The 26,237-nt window shown below is 41.9% G+C and overlaps 1 protein-coding gene across 6 annotated transcripts in view; it reads right to left on the minus strand.

Annotated features, from left to right (window-relative positions):
• The window catches only part of LINGO2 (leucine rich repeat and Ig domain containing 2), a 760,588-nt gene that overhangs the window by 318,080 nt on the left and 416,271 nt on the right, over positions 1-26,237 (minus strand). For all 6 annotated transcript variants that reach the window (XM_005294759.4, XM_005294758.4, XM_065549693.1 and 3 more), the window contains one exon: positions 18,899-18,982. The gene's annotated coding sequence lies outside the window, so the exon portion shown is untranslated. The remainder of the gene's footprint in view (positions 1-18,898; positions 18,983-26,237) is intronic.

Genomic DNA, 26,237 nt, shown 5'->3' on the forward strand with positions numbered 1-26,237 from the left:
AGAAGCCAAACAGGTTTAGAGCACCTATGTTCTGCAAGACAGCAGCCTTGTTCCAATTAAAGTAACATACAGGCTGTGAAGGTGAAACTGGCAGAGCTTATTCTCTCCTGGAGCTAAACAGCTCTGTTTTTGTCTTGCAGGTTTTTTTTTTTTTTTCAAAACCTCCTTATTCCTCAACTTTTTTCTTAAAGGCACCCCAGGAAATTAAATATAAAAATTGGGGTTAATATAATGTTAACTTTGTGAAATCAAATACTCAGAGTCTTCAGTTCCAAGATGCAGATCTTTGACACCTTGTAAATTCCTTTTGAACAGTTGCAAAAACTGAGAGCTGGCTTACTGCAGCAGCTAAAGATTCTCTGATCAAACAGAAATCCTGGCCAGGGAGTCCTCACAGACTTACCACCACCCATTACTGGGGTGGGCTAGGAATGCGACGGAGAGCTGTATTAAAGAGACAAGGTGGGTGATATTACCTCACCCACCTTGTCTCTTTGTATACACTAGGTGCATTTAGGCACTGCATGAATGGGCAAAACTTCAGGCATGTGGATAGTGACATGGAGACTCTTCACATGAGTGAAGTTAATCACATACACAAGGCTTTGCAGGATCAGGCAGATAATGGATGATTGCAGTTGGGCACACTAAAGATATTTTAGGTACAGAAAACGAGCTGTGAAGTAAACACAGATATTTTCAGTAATGCGAGGTAGAACATATTAGCCCAGTGAATTTATTCTTGTATCTTTTCAAGTTTGTTCCTATGCGAAAGTCCTGCTTTAAGGATATGTGACCGCTGTCAGAATAGTTCAGTGAAAATGAAATGTATGTCTAGCCTACCAAGATGCAGCAAAAATTTCCAGCAATAAATGTGCCTAATCAACTTTCCAGAGAGGAAACAAATATCAACACAATTAGAATATTCAGTGGGAATAATTTACTACTCTGTTATGTTCTGCAGATGAGTACGGTGTTCCTATTTCCTAGCCTCAATCTCTCCTATGCCTATGTGCATGAACACACATTCTCTCTCAACATACCAGCTGGTTCTCTGGGCAAAAGAGTGCCCTTAGAAAGTGGTTAACAGAGGCCATTTCCAACCTCTGATATCCTGTATTGATAACAGTAAGAATTTGTTAGTGACAACAAAATGAAGGCTTTCTGCTTCCAGTAACTGCGTATTTGTTAAATGTTGTACATTTCAAAGCATAGGCCAGAACCTCATCTGGAGTAAATAAGTGTAATTCACCTGAAGTCAATGAGGGTATGTTGATTTACATCATCTGAGGATTTTACACTGCATCATAATTTCATTGTAACTTGTTAAAAGTCACTCTAGACAATGGAGGCTAAGGAAGCCAAGACTGCACAGGGTTGCTACTTCTAGGATTTTTTTGTTCTGAATTCGGGCTCATCCTGTCCTGATTTTGCAATGGTTTGTATTGTACCGTTATAATGAAACTAGAGTTGAGTCTGATCCAAAATTTCAGATCAAAACAAAGTCTTTGAGGAAGTGCAGATCAGGCTTATTTGCAAATGAAATGTCATCAGGATTTTAAAGAGATGAAGCTTTGGAACCAAAGTTGGTCCATGAAAAAACAGCCTGGTCCTTCATCCCTTGGTCAGATGAATAGTTCCATTTAAATCAATGGGAGCATCCTTATGACTATAAAGAGCTGCAGGATTGGCCTGCACTGAGGCCCTGCTGCACTGGCAAATTTAGATCCCTCCCAGATCACACAGGTTGGACTTAAATACACAAAGTAGTCACAAGTCAGGGTACTGAAAAGTAGCGCCCCCCCCCCCATGAGTTGCAAAAGTTCAGTAGCTTCAGAAGAATCACACAAATACAAATTCTATGGCTCTTTCTTTTGCTTGCTTTGTTTCCTCTTACTGTGGCTACTCCTGGGAACTTCCAAATTTGGAATAACCATGAAACATTTTGTCTGTGTGTTCTGGTTTTATTTTTTGAAGTAGTAAAGGTTTATAATTCCCTTGAGATCAGAAACTATTTTAGGAATACCGCTTGTAGTCAAAATCTAGTCTCCAGGTATAACAGGATTTTCATTACAACTGGTCATAGAAAAACAGGGGATATTATATTCCACTGGCATATGCGGTTCCATTGAAAGTGAAACGCTTCACAACATCAGTCAATTTTGCTGGAAATTTTGTTAGAAAAAACGGTGGGGGGGAGGGGTTCTCATAGTGTCAAAATGTTTTGTTTTCATCTGTAACTGTTTTATTTCACATTGCATTCATGCCCATTCTCCCAGTGCAATAGAAAATAGACTGGACATTCGCAAGGGTGTGTGTGTGGGGGAACACATTATATTAGAAAAAAATTAGAAACATTTGGTCACCTATGCTGTTAATACTTTTTTCATGTGATGCTAAATCACTGGCAATGGAGGTGTCATACCAGATTCAAGCCATTATGTATTTTCTAACAATGCATCCCTTCCCTCTCCCAAACTATTTGGTATTATTGATTGATAATAGTAATAATAATTGGCTCAGTAGTTTTACATGCTCTGAATGGGTGAATTGGGAAAACGTTATCAAATCTCCCCATCCTCATCTGCATAAGAACAAGGGGAAAGAAATTAAAACCTTCATGGTAATCACTGAAGCATATGAAGATGGTTTCAGCTGATTAATTTTTGCATCTGGTACCAACATTTCTGCTGCTTCACAGTTTCTCATTGTGGAGTCACAACTGAGACTAATGAGATTGTTCTGTGTTCGTGTATCCTTTGGGGAGGTTCAGCGTGGCTTTATTCCCTTTCAGAGTTTTGGTTTTCCTGTGTTTCCCCTCATAACGCATATCTACATCTCTCTCTCTCTCTCCATATAGTTTCTTTTTAACTGAGTATTTATATCCATCCTTAAGGCAATATTAATTTGGAAAAGTAAAGCATTGAAAAGTCAGAAACATTAACTTTTGGAGTTTCCCACTGCATTGCTAACTCAGCCAGGTTGCATAATATCTGTTCTGTATTTAAAATACTTTGGGCACTTAAAATGTTCAATACAGATCTCGGAGCACTCCCCACCTTAAGTGTAAGGAGTGTTTGTGCAAACTCGCCTAGCTTAAAAATCAGAATGAACCCTTTAAGCCTGCAGAAAAATATGATATAAGAAACTTGCCATTCTGAATATGTGCCAGGGTCCAGTGAGAAAAGAAGATGGGTTTGCAAGAGAGCAAGCCAGTCTGCTAAGAAAAATTATGGAAAAACATAAAAAAGGTAAATGAAAGTTTATTGGGAAAAATTCAAAGAAGAAAGGAACCTGACCGAGTAAGTATAAAGAAAATACACAATAAGAAATGTCTACATTTATATATACTCTTCGGGCAAAGGCCAGCATTCGTTATTTAGGCAATCTCCCACTGACTTCAGACTTCCCTTCTGCTGCAAATAGGAACTCTAGAAAAGTAGCTGGGTTACTCTGTTGTGGTCCCTTGAGTACGTTAAGGCTCTCAGTTTTGTTTCTTGACCTACAAAACACATTGTCAGAATAGGAAAGTTAAGGGGAGAAAAGAAATACTTTGGAGGAAGATGGAGAAATTTTATGATCCATTTTATTATGGACATTGGGTTTGGGGAAAAAAGCCAGGCATTAGGGAAACAATCAAATATTATCCTCTTGTGTTAAATATACGTAGAGTAAAGGAAACAGAAATAATGACATCTAATGCCAAAAAGGCTACATTTTGATACAATATCATCCCCCAAAGTAATCTAATTATTCAGAATATTGACTTCTGAAGGCTGAGCAAGAGGGAATGACCATGAGCCTGGTATTTCCCCACAAGTGAGCAAAAATATCCTCCCTACATATGAGACAATATGACCGGCTCAGAAGTACCTCATTTTCTTCCACAATACTGTACCTAAAGCCAAGCCCAATGCCAAGTCACAAAGAAGCTTACTAAAGGGTTACTTTAATTAAAAACATAAAAGGATTAATATACTGGAATACTGAATAATAACCTCAACAGGTTAATAAATTAGTCGTGTTAAATTATATAGTGCAATCTTAAATCTTCACCATTACCAGCAATTGCTGTCAATATTGCCATTTTGCCATCAAGAAAGAGTTAATTTATGCACCAGTTCTAAGAATAAAACTTCCTTTGTCAGGTGTTGTAAAAAGGATCAGCATTGTGCACATATTTCACATTCATAGTTTCCTTTTCTCTTGCACCATTTCTGAGATTTTATATATATATATATATAAAGAAGGGTTGCTGGAGGCATAAATTTTGATTAGTAACATAACTCAGCTAAGCATTCTCTTTGAAAAGAATTAGCAATCCAGGCAGGGTATCACAAAGTGCATTTCAATAAGAATACTTTACAAGGCAAATTACAAAGGAGACTATAATTACCAATTTTGAACAATGTTTTTCAGGTTTTTCCTGTAGATAGGGAGAACTCTGTTGGGAAAATTGGCTCAGTGTAAATTTATGAACTGCTAAGCCTGCTTCTCTGATAGATGAACAGTAAATCACCCTTTAAATCTTGGTTCACAGCACAGGCACCATATGTCAAATGTCTCATGTGTGCTTATAGTTTGTGATAAAAAGGTCTCTCAGGACTTTCACTTTTTTTAAGTTGATCTGGAACAAAGACTTCTGTACCAGGAGCTAGACATTATTTCAAACCTAAGTCAAATATACTCCCAGTAAAAGTTGATAATGGAATATCTTTTTATTTTAAAAAAGAAAAACAACAATTCGAGGGTAATTTAATTATGAACATGTGGTTAAACAACAGCAACTGTAAAATACAAAACATGACCATCAACAAAACATGAAGTTACTGAAGAGGCAGATTAATATCCCAAAGGATGTCAACTGTCTCATGCTACTGGGCTTAAGCTAATTGCTTCAGGAAGCATCCTTTTACTGCCCAAATAGTGAGGTGTTCCCCCCTTATTCTGAAGAATTGGTTATTGGTCACTGCTGGAGACAGGACACGGAAGTAGATGGCTCAATGGACTGATGAAGAGCATCAGATTTTATGTTCTTATAGAGTAGAAAAGAGTCTACCAGAGAGGACTTGTAGCAGAAAAACAAAGAGCAGAGTTAAATCTGAGTCAGTTTGTCCATTTTGGGGGATTCTCTGCTTCCAACACATGAGAAAATAGTGCAGCTCCAAACCTGGAAAAGAGTTAATACTAGTATAGGAGGAACAGATCTGAGACTCCTGTATTCTGAGTAGGGTGATCAGGCAGTAAATGTGAAAAATCGGGACAGGGGGTGGGGGGGTAATAGGAGCCTATATAAGAAAAAGACTCACAAATCGTGACTGTCCCTATAAAATCGGGACATCTGGTCACCCTATTTCTGGGGCATTTGAAGACTAGGGCCCATTTCATCAAAACACATGCTTCTACTTAAACACATATGTAAGTGTTTTGCTGAATATGGATGGAGTTAATCACATGCTAAAAGTAAAGCAACTAGCTAAGTGTTGTGCCGATTAGGGCCCAGTACAGACATGATCTCTTAAATATCTTATTGCTGTGTTGGTGATGGTCATGGGGGAGGGAGGACAAACCCTGAGTCTCTGCCAAAAAAGCACTCCTTAAAGAGCAAGAAAACCTTAGCTGACTGTGAATATATGTGGCAAAGATGAAGTGGGGGGAAGAAGAGAGGGGTCTAAAATGAAGAGGCGGACAATACCTCATGCTTGAAAGAGATCTTCCATGAAAACAGCTCAATAAAAATATAATTTAAAGGAGACACACAATACACCAAACACAGCTTTAAACACCTCTTTGGAGCATAAGATTGAGGCATTTGATGAACAAAGTGTATTTGTGAATTGGGGAATTTACTCAATTCAACTAGATACAGAAGAAAGTCTCATTGATCTTAAGAGGAAGTGGAGCAGCAACTGCAGATGGAACTGAGAGAGCAACAACGGAGTGTCGGAACAAAAAGTTAATTGAACGGGATAGATGAAAAGACCTACAATAGGACACAAAACCTGTGACCTCTAGGTTGTTGCCATGACTCTACTGAAGACTGTTAGCGATTAAAACTAATTACAACTGAATGGTTGTTCAGTGGCATATGTAAACTGTGTCAGTTTATCCAAGTGCAGAAAGTAAAGTTACGGGGAAGATCTGATCTGCTGATTGTGATGGAGGAGTAAATTTGGGGGGGAACAGAGCCTGGAAATCTGGCCTCTCTCCTATGACTAGGGTCAGAACGTGATGTTTGCTCCATGGCAGACGGTGGCCGTGCTAGTGGTGAAGTATGTGCATGTCTGTCTCTGAATGGAGAGGAGTGTATATATTGCTAAATGGCTTCATTTCTCATTTCCTTGCTTTTGAGGTTTTGTGTTAAGTATGCTATGGAGTGCAGAAGCCTTAATTTATACACACCTAAATGTACATGCGTATGCAGCAGCAAGTCTAGATCAAGTTGGCAAGAGCCAACAGGACAAGGCAAGACAGCCATCCCACTTTTGCCAAAAAAGTTGGGACGGCTGGGACAGGGTTTATAAAAGGGACTGTCCCAGCCAAAACAGGACGTATGGTCAATCTAATCATTCCCCCAGCATCCCTGCTGCCTGTCTCCTCTCTTTTCGCCTCTCAAATTGTCTTCTCTTTTCCACTCCCTCCCCTTTGCAAGTCTCATCCTTCTTTTCTGAGCACTCATATTTTTCCTGCATCGTTTGTGCCTCCTCCACCACTCAGCCGTGCTGTTTGCACAGAACCTTAAAATGACATTCTCATTGCTGCTCAGCTGCCTCTTTATCACTGTTCTAAAGTGGCAGATCAGAGAGCAGCTGTCCTCTCCACACAGCGCTGCTGATTGATACCACTTCCTCTTCTGAAGGGAGGATTCATCAAAGCCTGGAAGAGGCAGCCCTCACCTGAGGCAGTGTTAGTGCAAGTACATGAACGTTGGCAAGGAAACTAGAAAATTTGAGGTATTTCATGAAGTATCACATAAGTTAGAGAATCCCCTGATTTTACTTTTGCCGAACTGTAAATCCTAGCCAGTGTGAATTAGCACAGCTCTGTTGAAGACAATGTAACTACACTGGTTTGCACCTGCAGAGAATCTGGACTGTAATTTACTCCCCAAGCTTCTACAAAATATGGAAACGATACTTATAAGTAGAGCTGGGCAAATAACTGATTTTTTGGTTCACTGGCAGTTCTGAAAAACAAAACACACCAAATTTGAAAGTTCTGAAAAAGTCCAGCAAATCAAAGAGTCCATTTCAGGTGGTATTAAACATATTGTTCGACCCAAAATGTTTTGTTTCTGGGCATTTTTAAAGAGCTAGGTTCACGAAATCGGCAGACACAGAGTTGGTGGTGATTGTGCCCTACCCTTCTTTATATCCAATAGCTGAGAACCACTCTGGAGCAAGGATCTGAACCCTCTCTCCTCCAAGGTGAGCACCCTAACCCCCAGGCTATAGAATCATTCCCATTTTCTCTTTACTCCAGCTAATATTTTATACAAAGGAGAATAGACTCAAGAGGAGAGATTCAGAGAGATCCATCCCAGAAAAGTTTAGACTGAGGGGTGACTTGGAATCAAATCCCTGCTCTGTAAAGGGATTTGTCATGGGTCTCCCACAACCAAGGTGGGTACCCTATCCACTGGGTAAAAGATTGTTGTGGGGGTAGCACCATCACCACCATCACCTCCCATTTTGTGACTCTATAAATAATAATAATAAACTATTTCCCCTCTCCTCCCCCGTCCCCGCCCCCGCCCCCCCACTCGGCCAAAGCTATTTGGTGAGTTTATGAACAAGTCTCATGTCAACTGTAATTGAATTTTTTGGTGAATAAACTATTTGTCTGATTTTTTTTTTGCCCAGCTTTACTTCTAAGTATGGTGCACTGGCTTCCAGAAGAATAATATGGTATAATGTCAGACTAAAGGAGAAACATTCATTGAGCACTGGACAAAGACAAACCTAGTTATGAACAAAACTTTTGTGGGCTAGATTCTGATACCCCTATTCTGGGAGTAAACTCATTGATTTAAATGGGCCTGCTCTTGGAATAAAAAATGATAGTGAACATCCATAAGAATATCAGATTCTGGCATTATACATTTCATAATGTGAACGTGACTATGAAGTAAAGCACAGAGGTAGCACTAAGATTTGAAACAAATTCCTCTTTTTAGAGACTGGTCATTTGTAAATCCATCTCTTCCCTTTTTTGAGTAGAGGGAGATAGAAGGGCAATGATCTAGTGACATAGGGCCAGATTCTGCAATCCCTACACATGTTGAGTGGTTGACAGTTAGATACTGTCTCGACTGAAAATAGGTCAGATTCTAATTTTACATTACTCTGCCAGTTAAAAGGGGCACTACCAGAGCAGTGTAAAGACTTTACACCCATATTACTGCCCCTTTTAACTGTCAGAATAGTATAATGGGTCCTTAGTATACACAAGAATCTGGCCCCAAGGAAGTACACCTCTACCTTGATAGCCAAAAAATCTTACCGTGTTATAGGTGAAACCACATTATATCAAACTTGCTTTGATCCACTGGAGTGTGCAGCCCCGCCCCCCCAGAGCACTGCTTTACTGCATTATATCCTAATTCGTGTTATATTGGGTGGTGTTATATAGGGGTAGCGGTGTATTTCTCTGAGTAGGCCTTCCTCAATGTGGATCGGAATTGCAGAATTATATCCATAACAGGACAGAAAGACATTACAGAAGAAGTAAAGACAACCAACTGTTTGGTAAATACTGATAGAAGGGGGAGAAAACAAGCAAATGGAAATCTTAGTATTTCCTGCTGGAATAACACCAGAGGAACGCTCTCTAAGGAATGTGGAAATCTAAGAATGTATAAAGCAACAGAGGGTCCTGTGGCACCTTTGAGACTAACAGAAGTATTGGGAGCATAAGCTTTCGTGGGTAAGAACCTCACTTCTTCAGATGCTGCCACAGGACCCTCTGTTGCTTTTTACAGATTCAGACTAACACGGCTACCCCTCTGATACTAAGAATGTATAAAATTCGATACATTTTAACAGGAAAGTGCTGGGGGGAGGGGGAAAGGAAAACTGTTTTTTTCAAGGAAAGCTCAATACCCACATAAAACTGAAATCTTGGCTACCAAACTGATAGCATGTATTCACACTAGGAGGATAAATAGTACCATATAGCTAATTATAGTATTTACTGATTAAGTGTCCCCAGCTCACCCTCTCTCTTTCATTCAGACCAGTGTGCTTAAAAACACACTGACAGAAAAAGGTTAATGACGACAAATCACGATTACAGGTGCAAATGAAATCCTTATTATATACCGGCTGTTTCATAAATATGAACAGACGTCCAAGGTCGGGACAAAATGTAACTTATTTTTACAAGCACAAAATGAAGGAAGATAAGCATTTGAAATTGGAGGGAACTTTACATGGCAAAATAATGTCTTAAGTGGCCACTTAGAAACACATTGCTTAAATGAAAACGATATCATATTCCATGATCTGTTGCACAGCAGTAGTTTAAAGATCATTGCATATTCTTGTCGGTACTTTGCCACATCTTTTTTAAAAATCAAATTATTTTGTTTATGCTTTAAATGACAATTGGTCAAATTCATCTTTCTGTGATTCCAATGACTTCAGTGGCATTACACCAAGGATGAATTGGAGCCACTATGTTCTGTTCATGCTTAGTTTCTTATTTAACGTTGCAGTGACAAGTGGCTATTGCAAAAGGACAAATCACCTCTCCACCTGGAGTAGATTTGATTATTTAACACACTGGCCATTTCAAAATGTACATACTGATGTGTAGTATGAAAGAATGACCTGATGGATCAGGCACCAGAGTGGGACTCAGATCTGGGTCCAATTCCTAAATAAGCCACAGACTTCCTGGGGACCATGGCAAGTCACTTGGGGCCAGATGTTCAGGGTTTAAACACCCACAGCTGGGACCACGCTTTCAGAAGTGCTCGGCACCCAGCAGCTCTCATTTTGAAAACTATGTACATTTTCTTCAAGAAATCAACATCCAATACGCTGAGCAGTTTTGAAATTCTGGCCAATTACTTTTACTCTGAATTAAAGCCCTTTGACTCAAGATAGCCTTGCAAGACTCAATCCCTCAGTCATTTCTCTGTCCTTTACTCAAATTCTATCAGGACCTTGAATAAATCTTTCTTCTGCTATCAGGTCCTCTCTCTTCTCCAGTCCCTTCTTTTTGCTCTTTCTTCTGTTTAAATTGAAATATTACACGTCTGTGATACAAACTTGATTTTATGTGCAGTTAACTGCCGCTGTTCTAAAACGTCTTTTCCTCTAAAGGAAATCTATGATCTCCACCAGGGTTCCTATTCTGGGAAAATACACACATTGAACAGAAAAGTGTCTTGACCTTCAAGTCTCTGCCTTGACTTTCTTTTTAATTGTTGTTCTGACTCCATCCTGCAGCCTTATTTGGATAAGGATACACTCAGCCTTTTGCTTTAAGGGGAGGAACCTAGCTTTTAGGTCAATTAGCTACTCACCATGTCAACCTCTCAAAAGGTCATTCAAGCTGTGCAAAATGCTTTCCTCACCAGAAATGTCAATATGAACACAAACTATCATAGGTTCAAACTTTAAAAGCTACACTGTGTGTGGGGCAAACATCTCGCCCTGCACTATCCACTTTTCATATCTTACTATTAATTAGTGTATTCAATAAAACAAATAATATTAATAAACTGTTTCTAGACAGGACATATGCTGTGGTGTAATTGAGCTGTGTTATATCAAGAAATACCTCATCCATATTATTGGTTTTATTGAATACACTAATTTAGTATGGGATGGATTCTACCTTTAGGCACAGCCCAAGCACGGGCTGATGTGTGAACTGCACTGTGACTCAAACACCCATCGAAGTCACAATTACTCCTCCCCTCTTTCTCTTTACTCCACTGGGTCTATACCAGCAGTAAATTTCAATAGAGTAGCACTGCTGAACAAGTAGGATGGAAGAAGCTGTTAAAGTTCTGATTATTCCCCAGCATTATAGTAAGGACTTCTTGAGTTCATATCCAAGCTCTGACCATGACTCCTGTTTCTGACCTATGAAAAATCACTAACCTCTCTGCCTCAGATTCTCTGTCTGTTATAAGTACTCTGTCTTAGATAGTGGTTCGCATCAGTAGATCTCAAAACACTTTACAGAGAGAGGTCGGTATTGTGGAGTGGCTTTCAAGCCAGACAGAGCTCTTCTTCAGGTCTGGGAAACTAACTCCCAGACCTGAAAAAGAACTCAGTGTAAGCTCAAAAGCTTGTCTCTCTCACCAACAGAAGTTGGTCCAATAAAAAAAGTATTACCTCACCCACTGTGTCTCTCTAATATCATGGGACCAACACTGCATATAATAAGAAACATGGCATAAGAGACACTAATTTATCAGCACAGCAGCACTTAAACCCAGATCACACACTAGCAAAAATGAGAATGCAAGGAACTACAGAGTAACAGGATTGTAGCCTACATACTAGCAGTATAGACAACATTGAGCACATACCAGGAAAAACCCTCGCAGCCTCAGACACTGTTTAGAGCCCCTATTAAGCAGCCAATAAGGGAAAAAGAAAAGGCTTTAGAGAAAGATGTCCAAGTGTACACTGACCTTGCCCTGGCAGCAATTCCAGCATTTGGCAGATGAACAGCTAAAGGCTGAAACATGTCAGAAACGTACTGAACTTTGCCAAAGAGAAGGGAGTTGGAGGAGTCACTTCCAATAGACCTTTCACCATATTGGCAGGCCCAAAATGACCTTCACCTGGTTGATGGTCTGCTTCTGAAAAGCCAGTACTTCAGAAAGAGATGCTCTTCAAAGTTCATGAAGGACACCAAGGTATAAACAAGTGCAGGGCATGAGCAAAACAATCCGTATGGTGGCCAAATCTGAATTCAGACTTTAGTAGAGGACTGTGAAGTATGTAACAAGGAATGACAAACTCAACCGACCAAACATTACTCTACAAAGCTACCTCTCAGAACTTGGCAGTGGGTAGCAACTGACTAGTTTGTATGGAAAGGACACGCATGCTTTAGTGTAGCTGATTACTTCTCCACATATATTGATTTGGCTATGTTTTATAGCCTTCATCAGCACAGGTCATCCAGAAACCAAAGTCAATACTTGCAAGATATAGAATTCCTGAAGTCCTCATATCAGATAATGGGCCTCAATGTACCTCTGAAACGTTCCCAGCATTTGCACAAGACTTTGATTCTGAACATCGGTACTAGTAGTCCACATTACCCCGCCCTCCCAGAGCAATAGGGAGGTAGAGAGCAGTGCAGACATTAAAAAGCCTTTTGCAAAAATCAGTAGACCCATGAAATACACTAGTGGCATAATGGTCAACGCGCTTGCACCTGGACTTTCTCCAGCAGAGCTTGTGATGGCAAGATGACTCTGGACACCTCTACCTGTGACACTGACACAGTTTAAATCTAAGTGGTCCAACCTGAAGGAATTTAGAAAACAGGATGCTGAAATAAAAATTCAGCAGCAACAAAACTTCAGCACAGAACATAAGTGCTACCTAAACTTAGATGAGAGAACAAAGTTTGCCTCAACATCTCCCAGACATTTGGAACTGTTCTGAACTTAGTGGAAACTACCAGATCCTACCTAATGGAAACTCTAGGAGGACTTCTCCAGAGGAATAGGGTTCATCTTCAGTATTTCTCAACATAACAAAGGGGATCTGCAATGCAGGTACTCTGTTAGAAAGTGAGCCCCCTCCCACAGGCAGCTCCACATGCAAACTCAACAGAAGTGAGAACATGGTCTGGAAGACAAGTCAGACCACCTCAAAGACTTGATCTTTAGAATTCTGCTCAGGTCTATTCAAATGGAACTGATAAAGAGATATAGTAGCATAAATAGATGTAAACATTTGAAGTTTATTTGTAATTGTTGTATCTATACACATTGATTTATATTTAAAGTTTTAATCCTTTTTTCTTTCTTTTTTTGGGGGGAGGAGGGTATAAAGAAGGGGAGATGTGGAGTGGTTATGGTTTCTGGTCTTCCACGGTCACCAAACAGGATCAGAATGTATTGCATGGGGGAGCTTAATAAACAACACAAATTTCCAGTTGCGGAGTTCTCTAGTTACTTCTTTTGGGATGGCTCTTTGTTTTGATCTCCACATACTACAATTATCCCAATTTTACAGGGGGAGGGGGGGAACTGAGGTACAGAGCCATCAAGTGAGTTTCCCAAGGTCACCAAGCAGGACTATGGCAGAGCCAGGAACAGAACAACCTAGGTCTCCTGAGTCCCAGTCTAGTTTTCTATCCACTAGGCCACACTGCCACCCTGTCAAAAGGGTATATTAATTTACCTCATAGGGGAATTCTCCCGCCCTTCTTCACACATAGAACCCTACTTTTCCAGTAGTCCTAGCAACTGGGGTTGATCACAGAGTAAGAGGCAAAATCTGACTCTGTGCTAAGTATTGTAATAAACTGGTTATTGTGTATGTGTACCACTGCCCTCTACTGGATTGAATGAATACTTCTCAACTGCATGGCATCATTTCCTCCTAACAGAGTTTTTTCCTTTAGGTTGAGTTGTATAGACCTTCAAGTTTGGAATTCTCACTCGCAGGGAAGCTTTATGTGGCCATGATATGCAAGTCGTGATGTTCTTGATGTCCATGAGTTTATCACAGTGTTATTCATATTTCTCAACCTTCCAAAGCCCAAATGGGGATCAGCATGTGTGAGTGTGGGAAATGATGGACACAAATATTATTCATACAGGAAATTTGAGAATCTTCTTGTTGGTGTAAATAACCCTTTGGATAATCTCAGGTTCGCAATTGTCTATTTCTGACGTAAGTCGCTTTCAGCCATAAAAGTGAGGGGATGCCAAATGTATGAGAAATGTAGGTAAGCTTTGGGATTAAAATGAACAATGTCCCTTAGAAGGCGGGACACAGTGGAGAAACACAGTGTTGTGTCTGTTCATGGAAAATAGAAAAGTTTTAACAGACAGCAAGAGAGAGACTTAAGTATTGAATACAAATGCCCCCCTTTTCAAGCAAGCCTGATTTACTATACAGACTTTTTTGACTGCGTGTTAAAAACCCCAAACAAACACACCTTTTCCATTTTGCTGTTGAACTCTTAAAATCATAAATTACAGTAGATTTGAGGGAAAAAATAGTTATCTGAAGTACTCTAGAGCATTTTTCCATTTTATTTCAAACAGAACATTAGCACAAATATAACAGGTATTGTGCAAATTGTCTTAAAAATTGCAGGGTTATTAAGCTCAAATGAGCAGGTTTTTGACAAAGTAATCTTTCTATAGAACATTCAAATTGTCTTCCTTCCATACTGAGCCTAGAAGTTTATACCATGGAGCTTGTGCACGTGGGGAGACCTTATTCACATATCTAACAATGAAAATAGTGTAGAATATTCAGGAGGGGTATTTCTGGGACAATCTACAAGCTTGTCTATATTCAGTGTTGTGCCAGTTTAAACTCAATGTGTGATTTAAGCCAGTGCTGCAAAAAAACATAAACAAAGAAAAAGGCCATGTTGATGTTCTTATTTTGGTTTAAACCAGGTTTAAGCTATGCTTATTTTGATTAAACTTAAATAAAATAAGAACAAACTGAAACAAACCACTCAAACTGAAATAAGAATGTCTACTCAGGGTTTGAACCAGTTGAACTAAATCAGTGCAAATTTGAGGGTAGACAAAGGCTACCACTGCTACTGTAGAACAATAAGCAGGACACACCCCTGAATTCAAACTTTTGTTTTCCTTTGTGGAACTGACAGGAGTACTATGAAGGCCACCTGTTCAGCCCTTGGATAATGGAAATGTTTCAGTCACTCTGAAAACACACCTCCAGCAGCACTGATTGGCTCCAGAGAATTTTCTTCAGACAGACAAATAAAAAAGTTAGAGTTTTGAGAGTAGAGATTGGCAGCAGGTTTAAAACAAACAAAAGGCAGTACTTCTTCACATAGGTGCTGCAACTAAGGGTGCCACCCCTCCGCCTGGCTTAATGTTGTTTCCATCATATACAGGGTTTACAGTTTGGTTCAATGGTTCTCTTCACCTCCACTATACAAATTGTTCCAGCACGCCTGCTTCTTCACCCAACATACTGTTAACCTGTGGAACTCATTGCCAGGGGATGTAGTAAAGGCCAAACTATAATGGGGTTCAAAAAAGAATCGGATAAGTTCACGGAGGATAGGTCCATTAATGTCTATTAATCAAGATGGTCAGGGATGCAACCCCATGCTCTGGTTATCTCTAGCCTCTGACTGCTAGAGGCTGGGAATGGATAATGGGATGGATCACTTGATGATTGCCTGCTCTTTTCATTCCCTCCAAAGCACCTGGCATTGGCCACAGTCAGAAGACAGGATACTGGGCTAGATGGACCATTGGTCTGACCCAGTATGGCCATTCTTATATTCTTCAGTGAAAAATGGGAAACCTGCACTCACCCTAAATGACGAGAGCCCAGTTTTGAGACATTAAATCATAGATGGCGATTGACCAGGAGTAGTCTGATTTGCAAAGTCTAGGACAGGTTGTAGGTGGAATCCAGTCCCGTTTTATAAAATAAAACAAAAGCTATAGGGGACAGGGGCAGAGATGAATGATTTTGCTTTGCCTATTTGTAAGAGCTCAAGTATGCGTCTTAGTCACAGCCCACAGAAAAGGAGAGTGCACAGTGACGCTGCACCATGCAGAAGCACAGCGAGGCATTCTGTACATTTTTGAAATGGAGTCAGTAGTACACAGAAATCCAGCTGCGCCCAGACTACCTGTCTTTATTACCAACTCACTAATTAACATTGCAATTGACATTCAAATGTCATATTGTTTCACAGTTTTAAAATGCATAATACTGTGAAAGAAAAATGACTTACCTTCACCTTCTGCTATTCCTGAGATATCATGTGTGCAGGATTTTCACTCCTGGGCCTCATCTACTTAGATTGAGAGTGACACAACTCCCTTAGCTCTGATGAGTAGCTACTGGCCAACCTGAGCCATGCCTGCCAAGTATAAATGCTCCCCCTGAATATTGCGGTTAGTTCCTTTGCACAGGACAGGAGGGTTCCAAAAGAATGAGGCAGTTCAAGATCAACATAACCAAAAAAAAAAAAAAAAAAAAACACCCTAAAAAAAAAAACCCCTCTCAAAAACGTAAACTCCAAACTCTAGTAAAGGGGAGATGTGTGGGACTGAGAACCCTGGAAGATGATCTCTGCTGAGAAACAGAATTGCAAAGCAAGAATTTCCCCTTCTCCGAAGATACTATCTGTGCTGCATTTTCACTTCTGGAGAGTAAGAAGCAAAAGGGGCATTCCCCTCTCCCCCCACCAAAAACCCCCCCCACAAACCTACCCCAAAACAAAACAAACAAAAAACCCCACCATGTGTAAACAGACCCGTTCATATAATTGAAACAGGGCTTTTTAAAAATCTATGTATCTGAAAGAGGATTAAAAGATGGCAGTGTTGAGGCCAGAGCTTGCGCTGACAGCATCAATTCCTAGGGAGCAAGTGTTGGTTTCAGGGCAGAAGGTGGCACTGCCACACAGAACACTCTTACACCTGCTGATTCAGGACAAGAGAAATGCCCCAAATCCCACAGAATCAGCTGTGAGGTAGCTTCACACAACTGCATCTGATCTTCTATAAGGCCATTAAGCAAGTGCTGACTGCCAGAATCATCATCTCCCTCTCGAGCACATGAAAGAAAAAGGAGAAAGTCTGCTACAGCATTTCTGGGAGTCAGGGATCTGGCTGGAAAAGGAATGGGATGCTTCCATTGTAAAGCCCCCCTACTTGGTCTTACCACAGTGGGGGATGGGTCTGGGCCAGTGTCGGGGGTGCTGTCTTAGCCCTGATGCTCCACAGTCTCGTCTGACTCATTCAAAGCACTACAGGCTGATTTGTACAGCCCAAGAAGGAGTCTCCCTAGGTGACAGAGAGGCACACCTCATGTTTCTTCAGTCCTGGCAGTGACATTTGAGGTGTGCACAGCACCTAGTGGTTGACTCAGAGGCAGATCATGCAATGAAGATAGTATTTGATCTATGCCATTTTTCTGTCATGCTGATCGGTTTGAAGTCACCGAACTTCCTCCTTGGATGCCATACTGGTAAAGCCAAGAAAATGATGAAGCAGCAAAAAGAAACATGAGACTAGCTAAACACAAGCATCAATGCAGCAAGACCATCGGAACAAGAGCCTAGTGCCGAGAAAAGTATAGAAGGTTGGACTAGAAAAAAATTGGTTCCAGAACACTAAAGTGTCACTGCATGGAAGTGCCTAGAAGAGGCACCTAAATCTCGCAAGCAGAACTTAGTGCCTGAGTGTCTGACCCACACTCCAAAATTATGCAGACAAACAGTCCAAAATGTAGCCACTTTAACAAGACCTGACTGGAAGGCAGGATGTTAAGAAAAGAGATATCCAACGAGGCATTGTTCTAACAGAGCCACAGAAGGGTGGACGGGAAGCAGCTGCTGTGGGAGAAGCTCCTTCACCAAACACAGTCAAGTAGAAGCTTGGGAGAACATCCTGAGGACAGGTTTCAGAGTAGCAGCCGTGTTAGTCTGTATCCGCAAAAAGAACAGGAGTACTTGTGGCACCTTAGAGACTAACAAATTTATTAGAGCATAAGCTTTTGTGGACTACAGCCCACTTGCATCCGAAGAAGTGGGCTGTAGTTCACGAAAGCTTATGCTCTAATAAATTTGTTAGTCTCTAAGGTGTCACAAGTACTCCTGTTCTTTATCCTGAGGACAGCATTTATACTTGGCCAGGGGTAGTACCTGACTACCAAGGGGGGGAGGGGTGTCCCTATTGACGCTGTCTCTCTGTCTCTCACTACTGCTGCCCTCCCAGGTGAAAATGTTTAAGAATTAAGGGAGTTCTGCCCATCACATATTTGGGATTGAGAAGCCTTCACAGATATCTTTAGAGAAGTGAAATTTATGAACCCGTAAAACCTTCAGTGAAGACAAGGAGTTGTGTATCTTATCATTTGCATAGGCCTTTTATTCCTTTACTTTTCTCTGTTCATATGTCTATTCCAACATTGCCTTCTAAAAAGACTGTGACGCTAGCATTCATCCCAAGACTCATTTTTAGCAGGACTCCTCGCAGAATATGACAGAGACTCTCCTTTTACAAATAAAAAAGCCGTACGGGTTAAGAGGAGAGCAGGTGAATCTGGTACTGATAGAGGCTTACGAGCACCGTACTGCATATCTGCATGCTGATACCTTTGACGTTGTTGTGAATCCCTTTTAGACCTAAAGATACACCACCTGAGCCTCTCTGCTGTTCCAATGCTGTGATACCAGCTGTTTCGTCTCTCCAGGTTATAAAGAAATGGATTTAAATTCAGTAGCTGCTACAGCCTGTCCAGATGTAGTTCTAAAGGTTAAAGAAGTCTTATAACTTCCCAATATTGTGCCTTTATAACCTTGGTTTGCTGTGTGGCTTCTTGGGTGCACAGTATCACAACCACTAGGTGGCCCAGTATCCAAAGGGAGCAGGGCTACTGTTCATAAATACCGCTAGGCACTAGTCCCCCAGAAAGAGACAGCATTGTTTATGAGACAACAGTCCTCCCTTCCCTAAGTGTCAATTATAAAAATGAGTCTCTAGGAGCTAAGCCAGCAGCAGAGACAGAATACTTCTGTTTTGTTAAAAGAACGGCTAGCTTTCATCAAGGATAAAATAGAAACCCAACAATACGAGGGGGAAAATCTTTGTAACATCTGAGAGGTTATTGTAAACGTAAACAAGATCTATGATGGAAAAAATCACCATCAACATAATAAATTAACAGAGACTTACCAGATTGAAACTGTGTATCATTCATGCTTCTGGTGGAGCTCTTCTTCTGCTTCAGTATTTCAGAATGTATATCTTCATATCAACCTGCATTTAAAAAAAAGAAAAAGAAAAAGAAAAAGAGGACATTAAAGTCTTTAGAGGAAGTAACTTAGGTAACTAGGTCAGAAATCTTCCAATGCATTAAAGTGACAGTTCATGTTGTTTCTTTCATTATTTTTAAATTTCTGAGGTTGAGTACATAGCACATCTTAGGAAGTGCCCTTAAGCACTCGTCAAACAGCCCAGTATAATCTGTTAAAGTTACATAAAGGGTCTCTCTAATGCTCCTCTATGTACCTATTTTATGAAATAATAGGGGAAGCTTTAGAACACTTGTATTCTTAGACAGTAGGTGGTAGGACCTGACATTTATGTACTGATGCAGATTATGAGAATAGATGCAGTCCTGGATGCTTCAATTATGTTCCAAAGCCCATATGCTATTACTGCAGACTTGTGTACTCTGAGGAAGGACTTCAAATACAGCTAACTCCAGTGCATTAGCAAACAACCACACTTTTCTTTTTGAGCAACTAAATAAAGAGCATCAGAGATCTGAAGATACAAGAGGCAGAGATTGCTCACTAAATCGTCTGTCTTTAGGGTGTATCAAATTTTGTAGTTTTCTGTACTCTAATTGGAAGTATCAGCACACTAAGGGTTAAATTGAGGATTTGGACGTTCTTTGGACTTCCTGAGTTGGAGGTGCTGGAAGAGTGAGTGAGGAAGGGAAGATATCTAGTGAGTAGGGCAGTAGCCTAGGACTATGGAGACCTGATTTCTATTCCCTGCTCTGCAACAGATTCTCTATGTGACCTTGGGCAAGTCACTGTTTCTCTCTGTGCTTCAGGTCCTCATCTCTAGGGGGAGGGTAATAACACTTCCCTATTTCACAGGGATGTTGGGAGGATACATACATTAGAGTGTGATGTGTTCATATACCACTGTGATAGGGGCCTTTTAAATATAATAGATCAATCAATCCAACCTGGAACATAAAACCACAAGAGGGAATCCTTTCAGCCTAAGTAAAGGGTGGCTGGTTTTCAAAGCCCAAATATTTAAAAAATGGTTTCCTCCTTTCAATGAGTTCTGAGCTTGCTGTTGTATTTCCTGGCTGTTTTCTTCTGTGCACTTGGAGGTTTGAGTTTTAGCTCCTGGATACTTTTTTCCAGCATAATACTGCATATTGATCAACTGGACATGAATTTTAATGTCACTACAGTATTGCAAGCTGCACTGAGGGAACCATTGTGTAACCTGACAACAAGAAGAACCACATACTTTGGTGGATATTTGAGTATATTTGGGAGCCTTGGCATATAAAGGGGTTGATTAGGGTGGGTAAGGAAAATAGAATGGGTTTGTGTTCTACGTAGGAATACCAATGGCACTTGCAATGTCCTAGCACTGTAACCTGTGTTACATCTAGTATATTCATCTCCCTTCATTATACTGTCACAAACTGACCTGATAGTAAAATTGAAAGAACTCTACTGCATTTATCATACCACCCTTACTAATTTGAAGGGGATTATTTGTGGAGTAGATTGTTCCTGAAGATGAATAGAAGTGGCACTGGTGCTATATTAATCTTGCATCTCTAGGAGTCAGATTCTTCCTTCTTCCCTCATGGAAACTGGTACCTTACTCCTCGTGTAATATCACTGAATTCAAATCCACCATTCACCCGGAGTAAATAATCTGGTCTAAAGCCATCTTGAGTGGCTGCCTCCTCCCCCAGGCCTATATTGTGATGCCATAACTCACATAGAGTAGTAGCGTATGCCTTCTGTAGTCCAATCCTATTGACTTCAGTGGGGCTGTGTGTTCAGTAGGGTGATATGTGCTGTGATTAAGCTGGATGAAATTTTACTGATGAAACATTTTTTCCCCCTCACTAAAAAATAGCAAATTTTGACTGAGCAAAACATGTCACACATTTATGTCCATTTCAGCAATCTGTTTCATTTGAAAAAAAAATCTTATTTTGGGGGGGCTACATTCACAAGAGAATTCTCTCTGGCCCATTGACCATTTAAGTATTTCTACAAAATGGAACAGCATCAACAGGAGAGATTGAGAGAAGCCTACCCCAGAATAGCCTATAGCCTGGTAGTTAGCATGCTCATCCAAGAGGGGGACCCCCCTGTTCCAGTCCCTGCTCCAGTAACAGTATCATTATTTATACAAAATGGAGCAGCTTCAACAGTACAGCTTGAGAAAGACCCACCCCAGAATACCCAATATGCTGGTGCTTAGGCAGTCAGCTAGGAGTGGGAGATTTGGGTTCAAGCCCCTTCTCCAGAGCAAGGATTCAAACTTGGGTCTCTCACAGCCCAGGTGAGTTGCCCTAAAAACTGGACTACTTGGGTAAAAGAGGGGTGCGGCCACTACCACCACCTCTCTTTTGGCGAATCTAATCTTTCATTTTCTTTGCTTGTATTCAACCTCTCACAATGTTCTGTTCAAACTGAAATGAATTTTTTCTGTCTTTTTCTATTTGATAAACATTTTTTAAAAATGGTTTTCAGTTTGACTTCAGCGGCCTTTATTTATTTACTTGTTGGAACTGTCAGCAAACAAAAAAAAATCAGTTATTTGGACAGTCAGGCCCTTATTGCACTTGTTATTGGTTCTCTTGATTTTTCAGTGGTTTTATTCTATTCCATGCTTTTAAAAATAGTTTCCCCTCATCCCCACCCCAGTAGATTTAAATATTCCCATTGGTAAAGTGCGCTCCAGGTCAGTCACTAGACAGAGGGGCAGATTTTCTCATGCACAAGAGCTGTGCTTTGGCAGGCAGAGGAATGTGTGTTCGGTAGCCCATATTATGGGGGGCAGAAACTACTAACAGCTCCTGCTGTGCAACTTACGTTGTGCCACTGACTTAGGGTCCTTAATGGTGTAGCGGAGCAGAGCTCCACCACAACTTCTCCCTGTCTCAGTACCTGCACCGCATACTGTGTGGGAGAGATGCTCAGCAATGGCTCAGATGCACCAACAGGAAGTTTCCCTGTATAGGAGTTTTCTACTGGCCACCTGTCACTCCATTACAGACCTTTGATGCCATTTGATTTCTGTGAAGGGGCTGTAACTGGTTTTGAGACTCTAGTCCAGGGGCAGGCAAACTTTTTGGCCTGAGGGCCGCATCGAGTTTCGGAAATTGTATGGAGGGCCGGTTAGGGGAGGGGGTTGTGGCCCGATCCCAACCCCTATCCACACACCCCCCACGGGACTCCTGCCCCATCCAACCCCCCCGTTCCCTGATGCCCCCCCCCCGGGACTCCTGCCCCATCCAACCATCCCTTCTCCCTGCCCCCGAACCCCCTGCCCCCCTGCACACCATCCAACCCCTCCTCTCATTCCTGACAGCCCCCCACCCCAGGACTCCTGCCCCATCCAACCACCCCTTCTCCCTGTCCCTTGACTGCCTCCTGCTGCCCCATCCAACCCCCCCTCCTTCCTGACTGCCCCCCAGGGACCCCTGCCCCATGCAACCATCCCTTCTCCCTGTCCCCTGACGCCTCCGGATCCTCTGTCCCTGACTGCCCCCCGCTGTCCCATCCAATCCCTCCTCTCATTCCTGACTGCCCCCCAGGACCCCTGCCCCCATTCAACACACCTGTTCCCCGCCCTCTGACGGCCCCGACCCCTATCCACCCCCCCACCCCGACCATCACCCTCAAACTCCCCTGCCCTCTATCCAACCCCCCCTGCTCCCTGCCCCCTTACCGCACTGCCTGGAACACCAGTGGCTGGCAGCGCTACAGCCGCGCCGCCCAGCTGGAGCCAGCCATGCCATCGCCACCACACAGTACAGAGATCGTGTCAGGCCGGGTTCTGCAGCCGCGCTGCCCCAGAAGCTCACAGCCCCGCCACCCAGAGCATTGTGCCGGCGGCGGAGTGAGCTGAAGCTGCAGGGGAGGAGCCGGGGGGGGGTAGCCTCCCGGGCCAGGAGCTCAGAGGCCGGGCAGGAGGGTCCTGCAGGCTGGATGTGGCCTGCGGGCCGTAGTTTGCCCACCTCTGCTCTAGTCCATGGTTTGGACCTGATTTGAGATATTTTCCCTAATTACTTTTAATATCCCTTTAAAAAGCATAATTTCTGAGCTCTAACGTTTTGGAAATAGCTTGTGCAGAATACATTGACTATAAATTACATAATCAGCCATGTATGCCCACTTCCTTTAAATTCATTCTCAACAATGTATGTGTGTATTTTTGCCTTACTGCTATCGCAATTTCAGAGCACACTTGTACACAAAGAGGAGACAATCCTGGTCTTGCAATTCTATTTTGGAAATGCTTTGGACATCCTTCCACATCTAGATACTGCTGCTTCTATTTCTGGGTACAACAAATGATTCAGCTGAAATTTTGCCCCAGTCCAAAGCAAAAGATATGAAGAAAAGTTATTTCTGAGCAGCTATTTTTGCATCCACCAAACCCAATTTGGTCCTTAGCATAATGATTGATATTTATTAGGCCAATGAACAGTCTGATGTTTTTACACGAGTATCTATTTTTAATAAAATCTACTTGGCTGGGATGTATCAAGTCTGGCAGAATGATTTCCAGTCTGTTTCATGAATGCCTTTGCAAATATTTTACTATCAGTATTAATCAAGGAGACTGGATGAACATATCCACATAATTCAACAGACTTTGCCTTATTTTAATGTTTTAGGAGGCTAGAGAACATCAGTGTTTAAAGTAATATATTTCCGTTAAATACAACATTTTGCTCACGAAATCCATGAGGGACTCTCACAACTTATACTGCACAGATTGTGGGCCCCGAAGGACCTCAGAATATTTTACAGAATTCTGGAGAAAGTCTCTGAAGACCATGGGCCAAATTAAGTCATGAAAAATCAAAGTGAATGGAAACGGTACATTGTGACTTGGACTGCACACCTACACGAGGGAGTAACTGCCCCAACCTCACACCCATTTCCAAAATAAAACAACCTACACGTACATCCCTAGACATGATCTACAGAACTTTGGTTTGAGCACACAGGAATAAGCAAGGGCTACATGCCTGCTTACTCCCTCTCTGGAGCAGGTGGCAAAAACAGATAGAACTTTGGATCCACTCCCACTGCTTACTAGTCAGGGGAGGGTTGAAGGTTGGGGTAATTTAGTCCTGGCCTATGGCAGCAATAAATTACTACACCATCACCTCTCTCTCTACCCCTCCCTGCAGTAGAAGGTGAAAAATCCCAGCCCTGTACTGATCTAATTTACACATCCTTCACTCCCCTTCACCATTCAATTTATATTAACAAATACCTTTACATTCATACCCACTTGCCAATGTGCAACTTGCACATCCTTTCACACATCACCTCTGAATTTGGCCCACTGAGTTTAAGGGAATGTAATTTGGTGTAACTCATCTACTGAGAAGCTGGAAGAAAAGGTTATACAGTACCAGGAAAAGGAAGTAACAGGTTTATGTTAAAGTGAAAGATGGTCTACTTTAATTTACACCTGCTTAACACCTTGTTATTTGCTTAGGACATGGCTACACTTGTGAGTTAGAGTGCATTAAAGCAGCCCCAGGTGCCCTAACTCACGACCCCTCCACACTGGCAAGGCACTTAGAGCGCCTGGACTCTGCAGCTGTAGCGCCCCTGGTAATCCACGAGAAGCATAACGCTTGGTATGCCTCGGCTGAAACACCCAAGTGTCAGTGTGAACGAGGTGTTGCATTATTGCGCTCTGATCGGCCTCCAGAATGTCCCATAATCCCCTTAAGTCAAGTGGCCACTCTTGTCATTGTTTTGGAATCGCTGCAGGAATGTGGATATGCCCTTTCAAAGCTCCGTTTCTGACAGCTGGCTGTTTATCTGCTCCGGGACAAAGCAAACCATTAGTGTGGAATACTATGTGAGAGAGAGAGAGGTGGGGGGGTCTGCTGCTGTCTGAACTTACAAGACAGCATGCTGACATGCTCTCAGCCCCCCAAAAACCCACTCACTCTCCCCCCACATACACACAACACACCCCCTGTCGCAATCCACTCCACTCCCCCCCACATTTTAAAAGCACGTTGCAGCCACTTGCATGCTGGGATAGCTACCACAATGCACTGCTCTTTGTGGCCGTTGCAAGAGCTGCTAATGTGGCCACACTAGTGCGCTTGAATCTGACAGTGTGGACACACTGCAGCGCTTTCCCTACTTCGGTCGCTGAGGGCTGGTTTAACTCACAGCGCTCTACATCTGCAAGTGTAGCCATGCCCTTAGACTCAACTCTGACTTTTGTGCCACATATTTTACTGTTATTTAAATGATTTCAGATTTTCTCTTTCTAAACTCAGAATTCGGTCAGAATATTTCAAAGTTCTTCCATGGAAAATGGGCAAAAAAATCCCCATACATTTTTGTGGGGGGGAAAAATCACTCCATTTTTCAACCACTTCACTTGGTATGTTTTAGAGTCTTCCAATGTAAGTGCATCTAATAAAACAACATTTCTGACTGGATCTCACACTCCCAATATTGAGCAGATTCTCTTGCAAACATTTAAAAGACCAGCAATGGCAAATGCAGGCTAACATGCTACTACACCATCAACGATTCTGTCGTGGCAGATTATGGAAGACTCTCTAGTGATGATCTCTTAACTGGGTCTGTCCCTGACACAAAACCTTTAGTTTGCATCCACAGAGAAAGCTATTCTCTCTCCATTTGGAAATGCCTCACTCATGTATAACTGCCCCTCTCCCCATACTTTGTCCCAGGAGTCCCAGTTAAACAAGTCTCTTGGACCTTCCTGATGCCCAGTTCAGAGACTGCAAAAAGGAGGAGGGAGTGAGGCTTGCTCCAGAGAGCCACCAATAAACCAAGCCATCAGTAGATCAGTCCATACATGGTGAGTATCTCCTCCTGGCCCAGTCACTAGAAGGATCCTTTATTGTTATGTGCTTGAAAGCCTTTTCCTCAGGAAGAACTTCCTTCTCCTTACTCTCAGCTCAGTACTTGACACAAGCCAGTTTATCAGAGCTGTAAATGAGCCCAGCTGGTGCAACTCCTAACCCTTCCTGAGCCTACCTTAGCCCTCTCCCTGCCCTCAGGATGCAAGGGGTTTATACACTCCAATACAAAGTCTCAAGGGACTGACATGATTTTTTTTCTATCTACTCAGGTTGTGTGATCCGACCCCAGAATGACATATAAGGAAGGGGCATCTTTAACTGCTGTCACCCTCATGGCATTTTTCATATCCATTTTGAAAGGGAATATTTATTATTTTTGTTCTTGATGCACTTGTGTTTGGTCATTTACTCCAT

The sequence above is a fragment of the Chrysemys picta genome, chromosome 6 (assembly GCF_011386835.1).
Source record: "Chrysemys picta bellii isolate R12L10 chromosome 6, ASM1138683v2, whole genome shotgun sequence".
In the NCBI taxonomy this organism is placed as follows: Eukaryota; Metazoa; Chordata; order Testudines; family Emydidae; genus Chrysemys; species Chrysemys picta.